This window comes from Gossypium arboreum, chromosome 6, assembly GCF_025698485.1.
Source record: "Gossypium arboreum isolate Shixiya-1 chromosome 6, ASM2569848v2, whole genome shotgun sequence".
Classification (NCBI taxonomy): domain Eukaryota; kingdom Viridiplantae; phylum Streptophyta; class Magnoliopsida; order Malvales; family Malvaceae; genus Gossypium; species Gossypium arboreum.
In genome coordinates, this window is record NC_069075.1 from 92,673,863 (window position 1) to 92,698,473 (window position 24,611).

The 24,611-nt window shown below is 35.9% G+C and overlaps 1 non-coding gene across 1 annotated transcript; it reads left to right on the top strand.

The window, feature by feature from the left end:
* Positions 1 to 341: 341 nt before the first annotated feature.
* LOC128294640 (small nucleolar RNA R71) lies at positions 342 to 448 on the top strand. Its single transcript, XR_008284948.1, has one exon. It is a non-coding gene; the product is annotated as a small nucleolar RNA R71 (small nucleolar RNA).
* The last annotated feature ends 24,163 nt before the right edge of the window (positions 449 to 24,611 follow it).

Here is a 24,611-nt window from a genome sequence, read left to right on the forward strand (position 1 = left end):
TGAAGGGTTGATATTTTGTGCATGCTCCTCCTCCATTCGAATCGCACCGTATCACTGGATGTACTTGAGTAGAACCACACAAACCGTCAATCTTTTTATTTAAGAGTTCTACTTGGTTAGATAGCATAGTAACCGCGTCGAGGTTGAAAACACCGGTTGCTTTCGTCGGCTTTGTTCTCATAACTTTCCACTGATAGTTATTCAGTGACATCCCTTCAATAAATTCGTAAGCCGCCTCAAGTGTCTTATTATTGATAGTTCCTCCAGCGGCTGCATCAATCATCTGCCGAGTCGAAGGATTTAGGCCATTATGGAACGTTTGAACCTATAGCCAAAGCGGTAAGCCATGGTGAGGGCACTTTCTCAAAAGGTCCTTGTATCTCTCCCATGCATCGTAGAGTGTTTCTAAATCCATCTGTACAAAAGAAGAGATACATTACATAATTTTGATGTTTTAGCTGGTGGAAAATATTTTAATAAAAATTTTTCGGTCATCTGTTCCCAAGTAGTGATTGACCCTCATGGTAACGAGTTCAACCATTGTTTAGCCTTATTCCTTAACGAAAAGGGAAACAACCGAAGGCGAATGGCGTCATCAGAAACGCCATTAATTTTAAAGGTATCGTAAAATTCTAGCAACTTTGCCAAGTGAGCATTAGGATCCTCTTCCTGCAAACCATCAAACTAAACAAACTGTTGTATCATTTGAATTGTGTTAGGTTTTAGTTCAAAATTATTTGCAGCAATAGCAGGTCTAACTATACTTGACTCAGTTCCCGTTAAATTAGGTTTAGCATAATCATACATAGTGCGTGGAGCAGGATTTTAATTAACTGCAATTGCAGGAGGTAGCAGATTTTCTTGGTTTTCAGCCATCTCGTCGGTTGTGGTTTGAATGTCATCCTCTTACTCGTTCTCTGTGTATCTTAAGTTTCGCCTTATTTCTCTTTGGTTCCTGCGAACTGTGCGATCGATCTCACTATCAAAAAGTAATGGTCCTGACGGGTTTCTTCTAGTCATAAACTAGAAGAACCTGCCAAGAAAAAGGGAAAAAGAATAATTAGTTAGAATAAAATTTCAATTGCAGTAAAAATAAATGGCTAAAGTAATAAAAATCGAGTGTTGCTAATATCTTAGTTCCCTGGCAATGGCTCCAAAAACTTGATACGTGATATTCATGACCTGTTTTAAGTATTTATAATGAATCGTTCTTGAAACTAACTATTATCACGATGAAGGCAAGTGTACCTATCAAACAGTAGTATAGCTTTAGCAAGACCGTATTATCGAACCCAAAGGAACTAAAAGTACTAGTATTAACTTTCTTTTTATTATCTAGCCTAAAAAATAAAAGGGTTTTGTTTATCTAACTAATTAACTAAACTAAGAAATTAGAGAAAATAGAATTGGGGAATTACTTTTGGAAAAACGATTGAATTAAGACAATACCTAAGGAAAAATCCACCTGGACTTCACTTGTTATTTGACTCTGAATCGGACAATTTATTCATTTGACTTGATCCGTAGAAATCCCTAAGCTATATTATTATCCCTCTCGAGACTAACAATGTCTAACCCTAGGTTGAATAATTGAAATCTCTTTCTAATTAACCCTCTAGGGTTGCATTAACTCGATCTATGGACCCCCTTATTAGGTTTCACCCTAATCCGGCAAAATCTTGTCACCCTATCTCTAGGCGCACAATCAACTCCACTTAATTATGACAAATGTACTCTTAGACAGGGTCTATTCCTCCTCTGAATAAGAGCTTAACTTGAATCAATATCCTGGAATATCAAAACAAGAATTAAGAACACATAATTAAGAACAAGTCAAATATTTATCATACAATTTAGATAATAATAACAAGATCTGCCTTAGGTTTTATCCTCCTTAGGTATTTAGGGGTTTTAGTTCATAACTAAAAAGGTAAGCATCTCAAAAGAATAATGAATACAAAACATAAAGAAAAACCCAAAACTCCTGATGGGAAATTGAGGGGAGATCTTCAGTCTTGATGATGAATCCGGATTCTGAGATGGATCAATCGACTTTTCTTGAGTAGTTCCCTGCTTCCTCCTCTGTGGCCCACCTTTTCCTCCTCCTCCAGGGTGTATTTTAGGCTTTAGAATGCCTAAGAACCCTCAAAATTTTCCTTTTCAGAATTGGACTCAATTTGGGCTCGACAGGGACACGCCCGTGTGCGATTACTTCAGGTCGTGGTCAAGCCTATTAAATAGGCACAGGTGTGTGGTCTACCCGTGTGAGTCGTACTTCGATTCTGCCAAATTGACATAGCCATGTGGTCTACCCATGTGAGGAAGTCCAAGTCGTGCTGATTTCGTACGTTGGCCCATTTTCTCCGTTTTTGGCCCATTTCTCGTTCCTTTCACTCTCCTATGCTCACCTAAGTATAAAATATGAAATTAAGGCATTAGGAGCATCGAATTCACCAAATATAAGGAAAAATCATTTATAAAATGTGCTAAGCATGGGATTGGAATATGTATAAATTACGGTTTATCAATACTTTTTGTGGAACAAGGCCACCGGGAATATCTTTGATTTGGCATACTTCATCGCCTTAGCTTTCCGCCATCAGACTGACTGCCATAGGAAGGGCCCCATCTATTTAAGCCCTTATGTGACTCACCTCGCTCGACACTTCAGTCTTCTTGACACACCAGAGCAACCCTCCACACTTACACTTGCCGGCCAGATGTTCCTACAGGGAATCTCGAGCATGATACACATGAGGATGATCGAGTGGCATCGTGGAGTGGATCCCCCTCAATATCGATTGTTTTATTCTAACACTCAGAATTAACCTTAGGACTTCATTGATGATGTTCCTATCCATCACAAAGGCAAACCACAGCCTTCATCTTCATGTCACCGACCTGTTTCTTCTGTTACTACTTCAGAGGACCTCTTCAAGCGACTCACTCACTTCGAACAGTATTGCGCTTAGAAGTTCAACAGTCTTGATGCAACATTGCAGTGGATTTGTTAGCACTTCCATATCTCCTCTCCAGTGCTAACGACTCACGACACCGACGTGTTTGATGATGAGGACCTTTGAGTTTATTTATTTTATTCTATTTTATTTTTACTTTTATTTATTTTTATGTTTATTTTTATTTTCTTAGACTTATTTCATTTTTGTATTTTGAACTACATTTAATTTTATGGTTGTTTCTAATTGAGTACAACCTTTTAATCTTCTTCACCATTTGTGTTTATTTTCTTATTAGTTGCTTAGAATCATGAACTACATTTAGATTTGTCTACAATTCCACTTTTCACTATTCTGAAGATTTCATCCAATATTCAGGGCAGTTTCAATTCTCTCCCTCTTTTATGATATTCTGTTTCTACTGTTATTATTTTTATTTGTAAATTGAGGACAGTGTACATCTTAAGTGTGGGGAGGTTATTTATATGATTATTAGAAAATCCCTAAATTATGTCTTGTGTTTAAGTAATTTTCTTATATTACTGTTAGAATGAATTCTTATCGATTTGTGATTTTCATTGATATGTTTTAGATTAAATTCATAGGTATTTATGTATTGATTGTTTAAACTTTAAGACATGAAAGAATCAAGCATGATAAGTCTATTTTTAGAATTAAAAATTTTAGGTTGTCTCCCTCAATTGAGGTGTTACCTTGAAGTTTGAGATTTGCAAGATTGACATCAAAAACCATAATTTTTCATGAGATCTTGAGCCTTTAGAACATACACTTTTCTTGCTCATTTTATTATTGGTCATGAGTATGTCAATATTGATTTGTTATTCTATAATTTGCTTCGATTATGTACGTCGAGACCACACATTAGATTTGATATACTGAGATGATAAAGGCACTTAGGGTTTAACCCACTTATCCCATAAAAAGCCTGCCTACATAATTAACCCTTAGTGAACCCCTTTTGAGCCTAAAACATCGTTTCTTAATTTACCCATTAATGTTAACCCATAACTCATTTTTTTAACTCCTTGAGAATTTTTCCCGTTTTATTGATTCCCTTTTTGTCGAGATTTGATTTGTTTAATTGCCTAACTATGCTCTTTTGTTTCAGTTGTCGAATTTTTTCTTATGATTCCTTGTTCTAAAAAAAACATATATAATTATTATTATTGTTCTTTGTTAATTGAGCTTGAACAGTTAAATTCATATTTTGAGAAGAAGTTTGTGTTATCCTTGTAACACCCCTAACCCGTATCCTTGCTGAACTAGGGTTAAAAGGCATTACCAGACATATCGAAACATTTCACAAACAATTCATAATAAAAAATCAAACATCGACATATCATAATCCAATATCAATATTAAGTCCCTTTCTTAGGTCAATGAGACCTTAAACATGCTTTAGAAAGGGGTCGAGACTAAACCGAGCTCATACAAATTCTTTTTCAAAACTTAAATATTTTTCGAAGTTATAAAGGTCACACGCCCGTGTGAGCAGGCCTTGTGCTTTACAAGGCATTAGACACATCCGTGTGTCTAGGCTGTGGCAAAATAGGGCATACATACTGACTTGTCCACACAGCCACAAGACACGCACGTGTGCCAGACCATGTGAAAATTAGGGAGGCTATTGACTTGGGTCACACGGCCAGTCACAAACCCGTGTGTCTAGCCCATGCTCGAAACTGACTTGGCCGCACAGCTTGACACACGCTCGTGTATGCAACCGTGTGGTCTGCCCAGGCTCATTTCAAAATGGCCTTTGAGCAACATGGCAGTGACACACGCCCGTGTTCCTGCCCGTGTGGGCAAAAATAGGCCATTTACAAGGCCAAATTCCCATCCATTAGGGGTCCTCCCTACTAGCATCAAAACCACATCATTTTATACCAAAATCTCAACCAATTCACAACTAAAACATACATCATTCATGCCATTTCATTAACAACAAATTTCATCCCTTTTAACCAATTCAAAACATATCAAAAATCACATAGCAAACTCATTCATTCTAACATATCATTATCTCAATATTTTACATCCAATCTCATGCCAAAATCATAAGATTTCCACAACTAAATCACATTACCAATTTACGAAATTGACCATTTCTAACTAGGTCATTCATGAACACATCATATGAACATTATTGCATCACATAGTTTATGCTCAAAAGTCATTCATAATTATAACCAAAACCAAGCCATATCACATGGCTAGATATACACATTACCAAACATATTCACAAACTTCTAGCCTATAGATGCCATACTTCAATATATATATTTTCAAGAGATACCAAGATAGAGTACGATAGTGTGGTGATGATCCTCGATGATCCCTGAGTTCTCGATAGCTATGATATCTAAAAAATAGTTGAAAACACACACAAAGTAAGCTTTCAAAAGCTTAGTAAGCCATATACAAATAAACTCATCATATAACACATTTCTAAACCATTTCATTCATGTAGTTCATGGCAAAACATAACCATATATCCATAATTCTCATATAACTCAATAGTTCATTCACTTGCACATAACACATTTCATACTCATATAATTCATGCATATTTCATATGTCCACATAAAAACATATACTTACCTTTCATTCTTAATCATAATTTACATTTCAAACGTACTTGAATTTGGATACAAATTCTCATATTCATTTATTTCTCAGAATGGCCGTAGAACAGTTCAGAATCAATAAGGATACTCTGACAACTCGGAAAGCTTGTACAATGCCAACGTCCCAGATGTGGTCTTACATGTATCAAATATTGATGCCACTGTCCCAGACAGGGTCTTACACGAAATCAAATACGATGCCAATGTCCTAGACATGGTCTTAAACATAAATCTCAATATTAGTGCCAATGTCTCGGACGTGGTCTTACATGCAAAATACATATCGGATCCTATGTCATGACATATGTATCCTAACTATTCCTATAGTTTGTACGGGGCTTTTTGGACGTCGTTACATTGTCTAATTAGCTTTCATATCCATTCATCACAATTCAAATATCATACAAGCAATTGATAATTCAATTCAAACACATTTATTTGTATATTGACTTACCTCGTACGGATTCGAACAAATGAAATCGACTACTCGACGACTTTCGACTTCCCCCGATCTAATTCTGTTTTCTTTTGTTCTTGAGCTATATAAATTCAAATTTAACTCTTTCATTCAACAAGTCATTCAAATCAAACCATAAACACACATTTAGGGCATTTTACAAATTAGCCTTCACATTTTCACATTTTAACACTTTTAGCCTAAATTACTCAAATTCATAAAAAATTCAAAGGCAAAACATGTTAACCCAACATCAAGCTTCCATATACTGTCATCAAATTTCATAAAACTCATAGTTTCATCAATGGATCAACTCAAAATCATCAAAAATTTCCAAAATTCAGACATGGGTTTGATAGTATATAGAGCAACGATCACAAAATCGTAGAAATTATCAAAAATCAAACAAAAACGCATACCTAATCAAAGTGAACAAGAGCTGAACCCTAACTTGTGTTTTTCTTTCTTTTTCTTCAATTTTCGGCAAGGATGATGATAATAACATAATTTCATGCTTTTGTTTTAACTTAATTAACATTAATTGAAAAATTACTTATTTAGCTTTATTACAAACATTTAAAATACACTAACCCTTGGCATATATGTCCATGCATTAAGTCAATGGTATAATTGCATCATAACGACCCCACATATATAAAGACATAGCAATTTGGCACTTTAGCAAGTAGAACACATTTTTTGCATTTTCTATGATTAGGTCATTTTTATCAAATGGGCACACAAACAATAAAATTTTCACACGAAACTTTCACAGATATTAATTCACATACTATAAGCACGAAAAATAATATTAAAATATTTTTTTGAGTTGGATTTGTGGTCCCAAAACCACTATTCTGACTAGGGTCTAAACCGGTCTGTTACAACTCTCCCCTCTTAAGGATTTTTGACCCTAAAAATCTTACCATGGAACAGATTCGTATATTGCTGTCTCATCACATCTTTGGGCTCCCACGTAGCCTCTTTAATACTGTGTCGATGCCATATCACTTTTACTAACGGAATTTTCTTATTTCGCAGTTCTCTAACCTCATGAGCTAAGATACGGATCGATTCTTCATCGTAGGTCATATCGGACTAAATTTCTATCTCAGACGGAGAAATCACATGTGAGGGATCAGATCTGTATCATCAAAGCATCAATACGTGAAACACATCATGAAACTTTTCTAATTAAGATGGCAACAACAATATATATGAAACCAGTTTGATATGCTCGATAATCTCATACGGCCCAATGAACCTCGGACTCAATTTTCCTTTTCTGCCAAATCAGAGTACTTTCTTCCACAGAGATACTTTCAAAAACACTTTGTTGCCAATCTCAAATTCAATATATTTTCGTTTGAAATCTACGTAAGATTTTTGATGATCGGAAGCTGCTTTCAAACTTTCTCGAATCACTTTTACTTTCTGTTCAGTTTCTTTTATCAAGTCAACTCCGTGAATCTTATTCTCACTAAGCTCAGTTTAATACAATGGTGTACGACATTTTCTACCATATATGGCTTCATACGGTGCCATTTTAATACTCGATTGAAAACTATTATTATAAGCAAATTCAATCAATGGCAATACTGTTTCCGTGTACCTTCAAAGTCAAGAATGCAATATCTTAACATATCCTCGAGTATCTGAATAATCCGCTCAGATTGACCATCTGTCTGTGGGTGAAAAGTTGTACTGAAATGCAATTTTGTACCTAATGCCTCTTGTAGTTTCTTCCAAAACCGTGAAGTGAATGTTAGATCTTTATCTGACACAATAGATAATAGCATACCATGCAATCTCACAATATCAGAAATGTATAACTCTGCTAACTTATCAAGCAAGTAATCAGATCGTACCAGAATAAAATGAGCTGATTTCGTCAATTGATCAACCACTGCCCAGATAACATCTTTCTTTTGCAGAGATAGGGGCAAACCTGAAACAAAATCCATCGTTATTCTATGCCATTTCCACTCGGGAATCATAATCAGCTGTAACAAACCAGATGACACTTGATGTTCAACTTTAACTTGTTGACAGATCGAACATTTCGAAACAAAGTCAGAGATATCTCTTTTCATTCCGGACCACCAATAATGCTGTTTCAAATCATTATACATTTTTTTACTACCCGGATGTACAGATAACCAACTACTATGAGCTTCATTCAAAATCATCTAAATCAATTCTGGATTTCTAAGTAGAGAAATCTGATCTCGAAATCTTAAACAATCATCATTACTAACTCGAAATTCAGAATCAAAATTTAATTCACACTGAGCTTATTTTGCTATTGTTTCATTATCAACTTTTTGAGTATCAATAATCTGTTGTAAAAAGAACAGTCTTGCTTTCAATTCAGCTAAATCTGAACCATCATCAGATATGCACAACTGAACATTCATAGTACGTAATGCAAATAATGATTTCCGACTCAAAGCATCAGCAACAACATTTTCTTTTCTCGGATGATTATCAATAATAATCTCGTAGTCTTTCAGTAGTTCTAGCCATCTTCTTTGTCGTAGTGTAACACCCTAAACCTGACCTGGACATTGTGGCCGAATCTGGCGATGTCACATTGAAGTGTTTTTCGCAAAAAGAAATATCATCGAAAACCCTTTTTTTTTATTTACCTTGGTTGTGGTACTTAATGATAATTTTAAAACATGTCATTTATTTTCCAAAAATGTGTTGTTGTCGAAATATTAACCATATTAAATTGTTATTAACTTTAAAACACTATTTCTTACGGAAGCTTTTAAATCATGTTGCGTAACCGTGGTGCTTTGAAAAACATTTATCTTTTGAAACCTCGAGTCCTTTTGCTAGCAGATATAAGCCAAAGCAAATAAAAACCCAAATTTAAGTTAAAATCTATAGAGGTCTTATTACAGTAAAAATACCTAAATTAAAATTACTTATAAAAATTAAGTAAATATGATAGTAAATGCTGTTGTGTGGCTGCCCTTAAGTCCCTCGCAGCACCGATTCGCCTAAGCCTGCTATACAGATAAACAGATGGGTGAGTTTACGAAAACTCAGTATGTAACTCCATATAAGCAAACAGTCGAAAAACAAGCACAGTCTAGGCCTAAGCCCGTTTTAGTAACGGTGACAATATCAGTTGGAGCCTTAGCCCAACTCAATACAGGAACAATCATGTGTTTGGGCCTTTGCCCATTGTAGTAATAATAAACAATGCAGTAACAGTATACAAGTCCTACCCATCCAGCCTCTACACTCCATCTCCATCCAACCCTATACTCCATGTGGGGATATAATCAACTCACCCATCCCTACACTCCAGAATTAGCACTAATTGCAATACTAAACAATATTTGCAGCAGAGCTGCCAGTATAATAGGCTTAGAGCCATCAGTGATTTGCAGTAGAGCTTTCAGTACAGTACACTTCCTCCAATCATATAAAAACCTATCCCCATGCAATGCATCATGCAACATGTCATAATATTATACATGTATTCAATGCAGTTACAATAGCATGCTAAAATATAAATATACATCACATAGGGGCAAAACAATTATTTTGATCAATTAGGGGGTCTAGGTAAACTTATCGATCCAACAGTAGGTCCACAGTCGTCTCGAGCGACCCATGCAACCTTAACTGTCAAACAGTGAAAATGGGCCTAAGGCCAATATTACGGGCCAATGTGGGCCCACATAGCCCACAAATGGCCTTGGCCGTGTGGATTATACAGCCTGTCCCAATAATCTCCACACATTCATGTGGTTTACCCGTGTGGGCCCCACATGCTTGTGGGGCCCACACAGCCCAATTCGGCCCAAATGGCCCACAACGACCTCGGCCCACGAAATCATTCATGGCCGACCTCAATGATTATACGCCTATGTTTAGGCATACGGACTACCACACGAGTGAGTGCACGCTCGTGCAGCGTAGTCAGTCACTTATTTTGGCTTTTTCCAATTTACGATTTAGGCAGTGTTTACACACCTGATTACAGAAACACGCATGTAGCCCTTGAGCACTCCAAACCTTGATCCAATCCAAAAACATTCAATTAGTCATGAGGTAAACAAATTAATATCCAAAACACTTATCCAAAGATCAATTGTCACATACATTGATTTGAACCCCCAAGCCTTTACACACACCTAAACCGTTGATCAAGAATGATTTTCCCCCTTCTTCGGTTATTATCTGCAAACCAATTAGAACCGTTATTAACAACTATTCATAACCATAGTTTGATCTCTAAACAAAAATACACACTTACTGAAATTACAGAATCACAGAGTAGGAATAGTACACAACATCGGCAGAGAGGGAGAGAGCAGAAAAAGAATCAGGCACAATGAGGGTAAAAGAAAAAGGGAGGAAATTGATAAATAAAAAGCAACAATCGATTCCAAAAACAATGAACAGTCGATAGAGGATTGTGGTAAACGGGAATCCAAAACAAAATTGAGAACTTCTAGTTAAGGTTCGGCTAGAGGACCAAGCCAAACACCAATTACGCTTCGATAGTAAAAGAGAGCTTGAGAAAAACGAAAGCAATAAAGTGGAAAGGAAGAAAGGAAAAAACAACAGAGAAGAACATAGTCACCAAAATTTCCAGAGAAAAAGAAAAGAAAACCAACTAAAGCCAAATTGCCAAAATAGATTTTGCCTACAGGGGAACAAAGGGGTTTTGTCGTCAAAATTTTGGAAAATTGGGAAGAGGATGCTGAAATTTTGAAAAGGTAGAATTCAAGTTCGGCTCAAACACATTCCACTCCCTCATACTCTCTGCCAAATAAGCACAAATCTCCCACTAAACTCAAATCCCTTCCCATTCTCCCCAAAACATGATAACCTCTCATATCCCACTATTTCCTCCTACAAATTCAGCACTACAATTCCCCATTCAGCACCAATTCTTCTCCAACCACAAATCCCCACAATTTTCTCCTAAAATCCCTCCATCAATATCTCCTCAATCACCAATTCAAACTCCACTCAACTCAGCAGAGTTTCGGTCAACCTCAACTATTCACACGGTAAGAGCAGCAAAATAAAACACTCTACTGCCTTCCCCAAGATTCCAACCTCAGCCCTTTGGCATAGGTAACACGCCACTTACCCCCTAGTCTAGCAGGCTTTTTATGTCATGCTTCACCCATTTTTATTTAAAAGCCTACTGACTAGAGACAGGGTTTATTCCTTAAAAACAAATTTTTTGCACATGCCCAGGCTTGAACCCAAGACTTCTCAGGCACTTCCCAGAACACATAACCACTGAAACAAATACAAATTTGTGTGTTACTTTCTTGCACAACTAAACATTTGTGTGCTGCCTCCTAGCTGTTCCCATGCTCAAAACCTAATACTTCTAGGCCCAAAATTCGGGGCGTTACATGCAAATTCAAATCTTTCTGAGTCATCAAGTATTTTAAGCTTTTATGATCAGAATAAACCTGACATTTCTCCCTGAACAGATAGTGGCACCAAATTTTCAAAGCAAACACAATAGCCATCAATTCCAGATTGTGTGTCGGATAGTTTTTTTCATGCAGCTTTAACTGTCTCGAGGCATAAGCTATAACTTTGCCTTCTTGCATCAAAGCACAACCTAGACCGTTCAATGAAGCACCATTGTAGATCACAAATTCTTTACTTGATTCTGGTGGTACTAACATCGAAGCTTCTGTTAATAGGGTTTTCAACTGATCAAAGCTTTTCTGACACTCTTCAGACCAATCTGATTTCACATATTTTTGAATCAGTTTCGTCAGCGGAGCCACGATCATAGAGAAACCTTTTACAAATCATTGATAAGAACTAGCAAGTCCCAAAAAACTACGGACTTTGGATACATTTCTCGGAGGCTTCCAATCTAAAATAGCTGAAATCTTGCTCGGATCAACTCGAATACCAGATGCTGACACAGCATGTCCCGAAAAACTGACTTCTCGTAACCAGAATTCACATTTGCTAAACTTCGTATACAATTGCTTATCGCGCAAAGTCTGTAGCACTATTCTCAAATGCTCAGTTTCATCACATGAATAAATCCAAATGTCATCAATGAATACGATAACAAATCGATGTAAATACGATCTGAAAATTCTGTTCATCAAATCGATAAAAATAGTAGGTGCATTCGTTAATCCGAAAGGCATAACTAAAAACTCATAGTGTCCATACCTCATTCAGAATACAGTTTTCGAAATCTCAAATCTTTTACTCTCAACTGATAATAACCCAATCTAAGATCTATCTTTGAAAACATAGTAGCTCTTTTCAACTGATCAAACAAATTGCTAATTCTGGGCAGAGGATATTTGTTCTTGATAGTCACTTTGTTCAACTAGCGATAATCAATGTACATTCTCATCGTACCATTTTTATTTTTCACAAACAGAACAAGAGCACCCCAAGGAGAAAAAATCAGTCTTGCTAATCCTCTATCAGTTAACTCTTGCAATTGAGACTTTAATTCTTTGAACTCAGTCGGAGCCATTCTATAAGGAGCTATTAAAATCAGAGTAGTTTCCGGTACTAACTCAATGCCAAATTCAATTTCTCGAATCGAAGGTAATCCTGAAAGTTCTTCAGGAAACACATCAGGGAATTCACAGACAATAAGAATTGATTCAACTTTCTTTTCTGTTACTTTCGAATCAGTCACATAAGCAAAGTAAGCTTTACAACCCTTTCTCACAATACTCAGAGTTTTCATTGACGAAATCATAACCAGTAACCCATTCAAATCACTAGATTCAATTCGAACTATTTCATCATTCTTGTATCTCAAATCAATAGTTTTCCGTTTTCAGTTCATAATAGCATCATGCAAAGTTAACCAATCCATACCCAGAATTATATCAAACTTATCAAATGGTAATAACATCAGATCATCCAGAAAACAAATGTCTCGAAACATTAATGGACAATTATTGCAGACTTTATCAACCAAAACACATCTGCCTAAGGGGTTCGATACTCTAATTATAAATTCAGTAGACTCTACAAGAAAAGTCTTAATGTTCACTAAATTCATGTATATATACAAATGCGTTGATCCAAGATCTATCAATGCAATCACAGAAGTATCATAGAGAGTAAATGTACCCGTAATCACATTGGAGACAAAGCTTCCTTACGAGATCGAATAGAGTAGGCTCTGGCAGGTGTTCTAGCCTCGGATCAAACATTAGTGTCTTTAGTCCCTCTTTGACTACCACTCACATTTCTCGTATTTCTGGGAGGTCTACCTCTAGCTGAAGTGTTATTCAGTCTCAGATTTTGCACAATCTCTTGCTCAACAGACTCGAGACAATCACAGATAAAATGATCTAAATATCCACATTTGAAACAAGCCCGATCATACAATCTACAATTACCGGGATGTCTTTTACCACAGTGTTTACACTCGGGTCGATCAGATCAAACATTTCCAACACTTGCAACAGAAGTAGCTGGAGCTCTAAAGCTCGAATGAGATCTAGCACGATCTCTACTCAAATTCCCAACATTAGCCTTTGAATGGCTATAATCATCTTGAAATTTCTTTGACGCAGACTGAAATGATTTACTTGTGGATCTCTTTCTCACATCTCTAGCTTCTGAGTTGGCTTTTCTTTTCTCTTTCCTGAGTTCTTCATCTTTACATGCCCGTTCAACCAGTACTACAAATTCTTCTATTTCTAAAATCTCGTCCAACAATTTGATGTCTTCATTCAAGCCATCCTCGAATCTCTTGCACATAATTACTTCAATCGAGACACATTATCGTGTATACTGACTTAATCTCACAAATTCTCACTCGTATTCTGTAACAAACATACAGCCTTATTTTGATTCAAGAAACTTTTTACGTTTCTGATCGATAAATCTCTGACTGATGTACTTCTTTTGAAATACAGCTTGAAAGAAATCCCAAGTAACTCGTTCTCTTGGAACTACGGATATCAATGTCTTCCACCAATGATACGCCATATCTCTCAAAAGTGAAATGGCACATTTTAGGCATTCGTCTAGAGTCAATGACACTTCATCGAACATTTGTATTGTATTCTCTAACCAGAACTCGACTCTCTCAGCATTATCATTAGTAGTAGCACAGAACTCTTCGGCCCCATATTTTTTAATTTTATCCATCGGAGGCTTATTCAACTGAGTCAGATTAGCTTGTGGCATAATAGGGACTTGCGAAGGATTTAGAAGGGGTAAAGGTTGTGGCACAACTGGATTAGTTCGGATATATTGCATGAACCAATCATTTATCATTTGGTAAAAGGCTTACTTAGCCTCTCTCTCATGGCTACTCGTAGCAGGTCTGGATTCAGATGGCGCTGTCCTTTGAGCAGGAGCAGGCGCATTACTTTCAACATCGTCAGCTACAGCTTGTTCGGGATCTATTTACTATATAAAAAAACACATTTTCATTGTCAAGAATCATCACACTATCGCAATTCGTATATATGGCATGTATAGCTAGACTCACATATGCTACGTTAGTCCTAGAATCGGCTTAACCGTAGCTCTAATACTAACCAAATGTAACACCCTTAACTTGTAATATCCTGATTTTGGGCCTAGTCAGAATAGTGGTTTCGTGACCACAAAATTTGAGATAGAAATAATTATTTTATGATTATTTTGAGGTCTATGATATGATTGCATGATTGTGTGAAAATTTCGTGAAGAAATTTTATGCATAAAGTGCTTAAATTGAAATTAGGGACTAAATCTGTAAAACTTGCATTCTAGAAGTTTCTAGTATGAAATTGTTTTGAAATATTAATTAGGTGGTCTTAAATAGAAATTTTACCAATTTCTAAGTTTATGGACAAAAATTGGACATGGATGGAATTTTTGGAAAGTTTAGTAGTAAGGGCATTTTGGTCATTTAGGGGTAAAATGAATTAAAATACAAAATTAAAAGCCAATTTTTCTCATCTTCAACCCCATGGCCGAATTTAGCAAGGATAAACAATGGTTAGGGTTTTTCAAGCTTCCAAGCTCGATTGTAAGTCCATTCTATACCCGTATTTCAAGTTCTTTACGTTTTTAGAGTCCCGGTAGCTCGATTAAGCTTATGCTAGCAATAATTTAACCTAGGGTTTATATTTGGAAAAATACCCATAGGTGAAATTTGTGTATTTTTATGTTTTATGATAGAATATGAGGTTTTAAATTATGTTAGACAACTTGTGCTACTCAGTTTTAAGCGAAAACTAGCAAAAGGGCTTAATTGGTAAAAATACCTAATAGTCATAAGTACATGTTAGAGTGAGAATTTGATGTTTCCATAGAAGGGAAAAATGATCAGCATGTCATAAAACATAAGAAAATAGGCTGAAGTTTAATTTACGAGCTTTGGGACAAAAGTGTAAATATGCAAAAGTTTAGTGGCAAAATTGTAATTTTTCTAAAATATGATTTTGGGTCAATTTGAATAATGTGAGTCCTAATTAGACTATATTTTAAATGATAGAGCAAGGAAAACTAAAATTCGGGCTAAAATGGGAAAAATACCAAGTTGTGGACGAAATGGTAAAAGTAGCCTTTTTCGCATACGAGGTAAGTTCATGTGTAAATAATGTAGCATAATTGTTATTTTTAAGTTATTGATGTTAATTATATGATATGTTGATTTTTTTATCGTGAAATATTATGCTTTGTGGTTAATGTTGAGTAATATGCAAATTATGTTTACTACTTGATAAATATGAATTGCTACCGAGTATCGGTTCCGATATTCCATGGAAGACGACAAATGTGAGATCGAGGGAAAAAGCCCGTTTGAACCTTAGGAATAGATTAGGATACAAGTGACATGTCACTAGGATGGTTGAGTATCCGAACTCGTTGAGTTGAGTCTGAGTTCACTTATGGATGCGAATGTCCGAACTCGTTGAGTTGAGTTCGAGTTCGAGAGATGTAACTAGGCATCCGAGCTCGTTGAGTTGAGTCTGAGTTCACTTATGGATGCGAACGCTCGAGCTCGTCGAGTTGAGTCCGAGTTCACTTATGGGCGGGTTACATGGTAACTTGGCTACATATGTGGCACTTATGTGCAAACTTTCCATGTATCTGAATTATATTCCGATGTGTTCAATGGGTAAAGTTCTACTCAAATGGAGGAATACTCAAGATGAAAGGGACGTATTGGTAAGTGTTGTAAAATGGATAACAGGTATGTACTTAACCCTCGGGTTGAAAACTCGATATAACAACAATATGGTAAGATGATAAATGAAAATGTGATATGAATGTCTTGGTGATGATTATGCAAATGATGTTTTATGTTTGCTTATATGGTTATGTTACTTGCTATTTGCATGTGAACTTACTAAGCATTTATGCTTACTCCCTTTTCTTTATTTACTGTAGTTTTGAACAAGCCAGCTCGGGAATCAGGACGGGTCGAAGGTTCGATCACACTATCCAAAGGACTTTCATCTGGGTAAATGGCTTGTAAAACTTAAGTATGGCATGTATAGCAATATATTTATTTTCTGTAAATAATTTTATGATATGGCCATGATTGGTTGAGAAAATGTTTGATATTGATAAGTCATGGTGATGGTTAAATTTAGATCATGTTTGATATCATGGAAGTTTAATAGGTTATCTAGTTCATAACAACTCATGAAAAGATGAAATTTGCCTTAAAACAGAATATTGCTGTAGCAATGACATGAATTTGAAAAATCACTAAAAATAGTAGAGATACAATTAGATGATGAATAATATATGGAATTTAAGAATTATGAGTCTATTTTCATATGGATGGAACAAAATAGGTATATGAGTTATATTTTATGAGATGTTTAAATTTTTGTGAAACAGGGCCAGTGCGATTTCTAGATCCCCTGTTCTGACTTTGGAAATTCACCATAAAATTTTCAAAGATCATTAGAAGTCATGATTTATACGTAAAAATTCCTTATTTAGTCTAGTTTTATTATAAAGAAACGGCATAGTCATTGAAACTTTGTACAAGGAGATATCTGATTCGTAATACACAGAGGTCAGAGCAGTCAAACTCTGAAATAGGGGAGACTTTAACTAATAAAATGTTCTAATTTGCTTGACCAAAAATTCTATAAAAAAATTAGTAAATAAATATATGAGTCTAGTCTCAGGAAAAAATTACAGAATTGGATTTCGAGTTTCGTAACTCGAGATATGAATTTTTAAGCGACTATGACGCAGATTGTTAGCTTGACTGAAAATTTTAAAAATAAATTGTTTGAGCTGTTTAAGTAATGAATTAAGTCTGTTAACACCTCGTGTTCGAATCCGGCGACGGTCTCGGGTACGGGGCGTTACATAACCCATATTAGACACTGGGCTAGGGTTAAGAGGCATTACCAGACATATCAAAACATTTCACAAACAATTCATAATAAAAAATCAAAACATCGACATATCATAATCAAATATCAATATTAAGTCCCTTTCTTAGGTCAATGAGACCTTAAACATGCTTTAGAAAGGGGCCGGGACTAAACTGAACTCATATAAATTTTTTTTCAAAACTTAAACACTTTTTAAAGTTATAAAGGTCACACGCTTGTGTAAGCAGGCCGTGTGCCTTACACAGCATTAGACACACCTGTGTGTCTAGGTTGTGGCAAAATAGGGCATCCATACTAACTTGTCCACACGACCACAAGACACGCCCTTGTGCCAGGCCGTGTGAAAATTAGGGAGGCTACTGACTTAGGTCACACGCCCGTGTGTCTAGCCCGTGCTCGAAACTGACTTGGCCACACGGTCTGACATACTCCAGTGTATGTGACCGTATGGTTTGCCCAGGCTCATTTCGAAATGGCCTTCGAGCAACACGGAAGTGACACACGCTTGTGTGGGCAAAAATAGGCCATTTACAAGGCCAAATTGCCATCCATTAAGGGTCCTCCCTACTAGTATCAAAACCACATCATTTTATACCAAAATCTGAACCAATTCACAACTAAAACATACATCATTCACACCATTTCATTAACAACAAATTTCATCCTTTTTAACCAATTGAAAACATATAAAAAATCACATAGCAAACTCATTCATTCTAACATATCTATAACACTCCAGTTTAGACCCTAGTTAAAATAAGGGTTTCGGGACCACAAATCTGAGTCAGAAAAATATTTTAATATTATTTTCATGCTTATTATATGTGAATTAGTATGTGTGAAAGTTTCGTATGAAAATTTGATCGATTGTGTGCTTAATTTTGAAAAAGGACCTAATCGCGTAAAATGTAAAAGTTGCTAGCTGTTTGTTAAAGTGCCTATTTGATGTGGCTTTTTAATTGAGAAGTCCTTATGTTGTCAATATGCCATTTACATGGTGAGTGGACAATTATGACCTTAATATTAATGTTTTAAATGTTTATAATGTAAGGGCAAAATTGAAAATTGATTAAATTGTTAATATTAATAATACAAGATATGAAATTAGCCATTATATTCATCCATGCTTGCCGAAAATCAAAGAAATAAGAAAGAAAAAGCTTGAGTTAGGGTTCGACTAGGAAATTTGAGAATTAAAGTATATTTTTTAGTCCGTTTTTGATAATTTTTACGTTTTTGTAATTGTTGCTTTGTATACTATCAAGCTCATGTCTCAATTTTTGATTTTTTTGATCATTTTGAGTTATGCCATTGATGAAACTATGAGTTTTATGAAGTTTGATGTTAGTACATGGAAGATATGTGATAGATTACTAAGTTTTGTCTTTGAATTTTTGATGAATTTGAGTAATTTGAACTAATTTGTAAAAATGAGAAATTGAAGGACTAAAATGTGAAATAAATGAAACATATGGGCTTATATGAACACTAGGAATATTCAACTAAGAATGTGTCTAAAGAAATTTGGTGTATATTGTGATTTTATGAATTATGGACTAAATTGTCAAAATATGAAAATATGAGGGCTAATTTGTAAAATGCCCTAAATGTGTGTTTGTTGATTGATTTGAATGATTTTTTGAATAAAAGAGTTAAATTTAAATTTATATAGATCAAGAACTAAAGAAAATGGAATTAGATCGGGGAAAGTCAAAAGTCGTCGAGTAGCTGATTTCGTCCATTCGAATCCATATGAGGTAGGTCTATATACAAATAAATGTATTTGTAATGGTTTACTTATGTTTAAATGCTATTGAACAATAATGAATGGCTTATTGAATTGAATATGAGATATCCGAGAAAGTATCGATAAAGTTTCGACGTCCGAAAAGCCCCGTACGAAACTTAGGAATAGTTAGGATACATATATCATGACATAGGATTGATATGTGTTTTTGTGTAAGACCACATCTGGGCTTTGGCATCAACTTATGATTTACGTGTAAGAACATGTCTGGGACGTTGGCATCGTATTTGATTTCGTGTAAAACCCTATCTAGGACAGTGGCATCGATATTTGATTACATGTAAGACCACGTTTAGGATGTTGGCATTGTACGACCTTCCGAGCTATCCACATATGCTTATGATTCCAAATAGTTCAACAGGCATTTCAAGAAATGAATGATTATATGTAAAATGTGTCTGATTTAGGTAAATTTGAAATAAGTATCATATTTGATGTTGAAAGGTAAGTATATGTACTTTAGTGAACAAATGTTGATATGTGATAAAAACATGAGAAAATATGTGATATGTGCAAAATAATTTGGAATATGTGAAATGTATATGAACTTTGAGGTTTATGATAGTATTTGGTTATGAAGTATACGTAATTTGATGATGCTTTTGTGACAGCCCTAAATTGACCCTAGTCGGAAAGTGGTTTCGGGACCGCTAAACCGAGTCATAAAAATAATTAACCGTTATAGTTGATGCTCATTATATGTACATATGCATGTGTGAAAATTTCATGTTTGGATTTTGTTAATTGTAAGTGAATTTTATCAAATAGGACTTGTGTGAGAAAATTTAGAAATGTGCTAGGCAAATGTAAAGTGGTCTATTAATGCATGTTGTGAAAATGATGGGTTTGCATGTCAATTTACCCAAAATTTAAGCATGGTGGCGGCCATGCTATGAGTGGAAACATGTTGCAAACATGTTGGGTTAGTGGTTATGTTAGAAAGAATAAAATAATGAAAAAAGGAATATGATGAAAACAAAGGAAAAAAAGTGTCCATCCTTTCACATTTTTCTTCCTTGGCGAATGTTCTAAGAAGAAGGGGCGAGAGCTTGAGAAAATCAGCTATGGTAGTTTTCTAGACTAAGGTATGTTTGATGTTGTCCATGAGATTCATGCATGTTTTTAGTTGTTAGTTTGAGTTCTACCTAGCCCATGGTTTAAATCTTTGCTATGGGATGGAGATGATATTCGCCATGGGTGTTGTCTTCTTGGTTGATGTTTGATGTTGTGGTGATGAGGCATGAAGATGAGTTAAGTTTCGCTAAGGTGGATTTGCGTTGATGTCATTTGCATGCTAAGTGTGAAGCTTTGTAATGATACATGTGTATGGTGCTTTTGATGTTGTGAATGGAAGTAGTGGAAAAGTAAAAGAAAATTTATGTAGAAATGTGGTATATGTGGATTTGTAGGATGTTATAAATATATGTGAAGCCATGCTAGGTTAGGAAGAATTCGGTCAAGTGTTCATGAGATGAAATTTTGTGTTTAGGTGAATTAAAGATGATAGTATAGTTGATATCATGTATATATGTATGCATATTCGGCCATCAAATTAAGAGCATAGGTGATGTTGAGTCTAAGCTTTGTACATTCGGCCATATATATATAAATGCATGTGTAATTGAATTATTGATAGTAGGGCGATAGCATATGGTTATTAGTCGAATAGCTCAAAAACATATGGTAGGAAGATAAGAATTAGTCATGTGTCTCCTATGATATGAAATCATTAATATTTTGATATAAATATTTAGCAAGACGGTTAAACTAGTTAATTTGTTGATTAAGCTCAAGAAGTTAAAGGAGGAGAATCAAGCAAAGGCAAAGGAAAGGACATCGAGTAGCCGAGTTAGAACCGTTTTACCCAACACAAGGTAAGTTATTAAGCATATATTTTGTATTGATATAAATAATCATAATACCTATGTACTTATGCCGAATGGAATGATATATAAATGCATGAAGTGACAAAATTTATCGAGTGAAAAAAAAGAAGTGAGATGAATTGAGTTGCTGATTTTGGCACTAAGTGTGCGGGTATAAACGTTTACTATAATGAGATTGGCACTAAGTGTGCGAGTTTAATTGTATAGCACTAAGTGTGCGAGTTTGAATTGTATAGCACTAAGTGTGCGGGATTGAATATTAAGCACTAAGTGTGCTGACTTACTGTATATTTTCGAATAATCATTAACGTTAAATGTGCGACTTTATCGAGTAGATGTTATGTTTATATTTGGAACTGAGCTTGGTAAGTCTTGAACCTATGTGGTGATTATATTTGAAGTAGGAACATAATATTATTGTGGAGTAGATGAAATGCTATTATTAGTATAATTTAAATGAAGATAAAATGATGTGTGGAGATGCATCAAATATCATATCGAATATCATACGAGATGTCAATGGAGGCTTGGCTAGTTGAGAGCATGTAATCATAAATGTGCGTGAAATTATGGCATAGTCGGTATGGATGGAGTACCTAATCTTGCATTATTTGATTTCTTTTATGATATTTTATAGATGGACAGTAGTGTAATGCTTATGACTTACTGAGTTATATACTCATTCGGTGTGTTTATTTGTCACTTGTTTAGGTTCCTTTGATTCATTTTGTGTGCTCGGGACCATCGTCAAGTCATCACACCGACTTGCAACTTTTGGTATCTTCTTCCTAGTTGGTCTAAGAGAACATTTCGGCATGTATAGGCTATTATGTTTTGTTTGAACTTTGGTATGTAAAACTTTGGATAGCCATGCGAAAATGGCTTATATACATTTTGAGCATAATGTTATAGTCATCTTGAATGTATATGTTCATTAATAGGCATGGAAACTATGTAATAGGTAAAGTCTACCTTAAAAATGGATGCTAATAGCAGCAGTGACGTGGATGTGAAAAATCACTAAAAATAGTAGCAATGGAATTAAATAGTGAATAAATTATGTAATCGAACCTTGATGAATCTATTTTCATAGGAAAGTAACGAAATGATCATATGAACAGTATATTAGGAGATATTTAAGTATTCGCGAAACAGGGCCAGGACGGTTTCTGGATTCCCTGTTCCGACTTTGGAAATTCATTATAAATTAACAAGAGATAATTAGAAGTTTTTCAATATATTTACGGATTCCTTTTCGAGTCTAGTTTCTATAGAAGCAAATGGCATCAGTATTGAAGCCCTGTACATGGAGATATCCAAGTCGTAATTCCTGAAGGTCAGTGTGGTTGAACCCTGAAACAGGGGAGACTTTAACTAATAAACTGTACTAATTGGCTCAACCAAAAATTCTAGAAAAAATTTTTTAGATGGATATATGAGTCTAGTTTCAGGAAAAATTTACGGAACTAGTTTTTGACTTTTTGAACTCGAGATATGATTTTTAAGGTGACAGTGACGCAGTTAGCCAGCTCGTCTGGAAATTTAAAATGGACTGTGCAATAAGTGATTTAAGTCTGCGAACCCCTCGTGTCTGACTCCGGCAACGGTATCGAGTATGGGGTGTTACAACTTTATTGGTATTAGAGCTATGGTTTAGTCGGTTCTAGGACTACCATAGCGTGTATGAGTCTAGCTATACATGCCTTAATGTTAGTGTTTAATAGTGTGATGACTTCTGACGGCTAAAATTTTTGTTTTGATTAGTAAATGGATCCGGCTTAGAGAGAACCTTAGCGGATGACGTTGAAAGCGTAGCGGCTGCTCTGCAAGGGACACCACCTGTTGAACCTCGGTCATCTGCGAATAATCAAAATGAGGGGCAAAACAAGCCTTCTTTACTATGATGAGCAGTGGGTCGCACAATATGCCCGCACTAATCCGGCCGCCCAACCATTCCGAATTTAAATAATCCACCCGAGAGCCTATAATGCCATCGACTCATCGATCCTGTAAGGCCAAGTAAACCACCTATAGACTTGATTAGGAAGCGGGCCGAGGAATTGAGAGTGTGAATTCTTGATGATTTGAAAGGGCCGAGTTTCGGCTTGATAACACCATCCGAGTTTTTGATGAATTGTCCTGCACACCTGATGAGTGTTTAAAGTGTGCTATATCCTTGTTGCGAGACTCAGCCTACTATTGGTGGAGGACCTTGATTTCCATAGTCCCGAAGGAATGAGTTACTTGGGATTTCTTTCAAACAGAGTTTCAAAAAAAATATATTAGCCAACGGTTCATCGATCAAAAGCGTAAGGAATTCTTGGAACTTAAGCAAGGCCGCATGACAGTATCTGAATACGAACGTGAGTTCGTAAGACTCATTCGATATGCTCGGGAGTGTGTAGCCGATGAAATTGCTATGTGCAAAAGATTTGAGGAAGGATTGAATGAAGATTTAAAGCTACTAGTGGGTATTTTAGAAATAAAAGAATTTGTAACACTAGTTGAACGAGCCTGCAAGACGGAAGAACTTGGAAAAGAGAAAAAGAAGGCAGAATCTGAAGCTAGAGATTTTCGTAAAAGATCAACGAGTAGAACTCCGCTCTCAGCTATAAAGAAGTTCAGGGAGGACACTCACAAACCAAGACGCATCAGGGAATTTCTATTAGGACGCAACCATTAACAGACTCACGAGCTACTTCGGTTGCTAGTGTGGGTAACAATCGCCAAGAAAAACCTGAATGTCCACAATGTGGAAGACGACACATAGGTGAATGTTGGGGTAAGTCTATTAACAGGGCCTGTTACAGATGCGGTTCGAAGGATCACTTCATAAGAGATTGCACGGAATTCGATGAGAGAAATAAGATGCAAGGTGCAAGACCTAGTGGAACAATGGTTAGGTGTAGACCACCGAGAATTTTAGGAGGCAGGGGTGGTGGTCAGAGAGGGACTTTTGATACGGCTGTTCGATCTGAAACCCGTACTCCTGCTAGGGCATATGCCATCCGTGCACGAGAGGAAGCATCCTCCCCTGACGTTATCACTGGTACTTTCACTCTTTTGACACTAATGTAATTGCATTAATCGACCACAGCTCTACTCATTCCTATGTATGTGAGACTTTAGCATCGAGAAGACTCGCCTATTGAGTCTCTCGAGTTCGTAATTCGAGTGTCAAATCCTTGGGTCAATATGCGCTTGTTGACAAAGTGTGTAAGAGATGCCTCTAATGATCCGAGAATCCTGTTTTTGGCCGATTTGATGCTTTTACCATTTGATGAATTTGATGTTATTCTTGGTATGGGTGGTTGACCGTATATGACGCGATGGTGAGTTGCAAAAGAAAAACCATTGATTTAAGGTGCGCAAATAACGAGATAATCCGAGTTGAGTCTACGGACTTAAAGGGTTGCCATTGTAATATCATCAATGTTGGCTCGAAATATGTAAGAAAAGGGTGCGAAGCATACCTTACGTATGTACTTGATGACAAAGAGTTAGA